General features: G+C 47.6%; 1 protein-coding gene across 2 annotated transcripts in view; it reads right to left on the reverse strand.

The window, feature by feature from the left end:
- Sult2b1 (sulfotransferase family 2B member 1) overlaps nucleotides 1-1,512 on the reverse strand; it is a 29,252-nt gene that overhangs the window by 14,088 nt on the left and 13,652 nt on the right. The gene's annotated exons all lie outside the window — the stretch shown is intronic.

The raw sequence follows: 1,512 nt of genomic DNA on the forward strand, positions 1-1,512 counted from the left end.
GCTCAGCTTGCTTTCTTATAGAACCCAAGACTACCAGCCCAGGGATGGCACCACCCACAACCCCCCGCCCCCGATCACTAATTGAGAAAATGTCTTACAGTTGGATCTCATGGAGGCATTTCCTCAACTGAAGCTCCTTTCTCTGTGATAACTCCAGCCTGTGTCAAGTTGACACAAAACCAGCCTGTACATCCAATGAGGGGCAGGCGACGTGGCTCAGTGGTAGAGCCTCTGCCTAGAACTCCCCAGTGAGGGATGGGCATGGCTGTATGGTGTGTCACTAGGTCCTAGAACAGCAGTAATGACGATGCTGACAACGAGAGTTTGGTTTTGAGGTAAAACTCAGACACATGGAGGAGAAGGCATTTAGGAACGCTCACTGTGGGATGATGCTCTCTGTGCCTTCGGTTTTCTGGTGTATACATGGATATAATGCCTGCTACCTCATAGCATTTTGTAAAGCACTCAGGGCTCTGTCTAACCTGGAGAAAGCATTGTATCAAAGTTGGTTAAATTTCCACAGAGAAGAAAGGCAGGAGGCTGGCTGTAAGTGATCAGCATCCAGCCTGGTTTGAAGCTCACATCCCATAAACCTGAGATTTCTAAGGAATAACCATTTTGTCCAGCAGTGGACCAGCATTATCAAGGCCCTGTTCAGGCCAGCCTGCTCAGTGTTTAGCCTGTTCAGTGTGCCTTGTAAGTTGTAAATTCTCTAGACACTACATTTGTTCAGTGATGTTATCCTACCCCCCCCCCAAATAGGTTGAACCCCAGGAATGTGTGACATCACCAGTTACCAGGCAGATTTGGATGACCAGGCAGGAGCAGTGAGGTCAGCGGTTACCAGGCAGATTAGCTGGTGAAGGTCTGCCCTTGGCAAAGTCTAATGAGCCTTGCCTCCTTGAGTCTCCGTTTCCTCACCTGTCACAAGCAGCCAGCAATAATTACTGCTTCAAGCCTTCAGTCCCACTGAGGATTATAAGCGCTTGTATATCTTAAGTACTGGGCTTTTAAGAGATACTCGGTGGTTAGCCCCAGGTATGCTTTAGTCTTTGATCTCACCAATTCCTTGAGAGAGCTATTTCTTTCTCATTACAGGAGTGGGAAACTGAGTCACCTTCCAAGGAAAGATCTTGTGCCCTTAGGCACCCTGAAATCGTTCCTGGATAAGTAAGTAAATGAATATGGACACCTGGCCCACTGTTCCACCGGTTTTTGTTTTTTGTTTTTTTGTTTTTTTGTTTTTGTTTTGTTTTGTTTTGTTTTGTTTTATCTCTGAATGCAGCTCAGGTCCTGAGAGGCCAAGTGGTGGGGAATCAGGGCTTCTGGCAATCAAGGTCAGACATGAGGCAATGAATAAGGGAGACAGCGACGGCTAAGTAGATGAACAAGTGGATGAAAGAATGAGGGGATGGGGGCTGGTGAGATGGCTCAGTGGGTAAGAGCACCCAACTGCTCTTCCGAAGGTCCAGAGTTCAAATCCCAGCAACCACATGGTGGCTCACAACCATC

This window comes from Mus caroli, chromosome 7 (genome assembly GCF_900094665.2).
Source record: "Mus caroli chromosome 7, CAROLI_EIJ_v1.1, whole genome shotgun sequence".
Classification (NCBI taxonomy): Eukaryota; Metazoa; Chordata; class Mammalia; order Rodentia; family Muridae; genus Mus; species Mus caroli.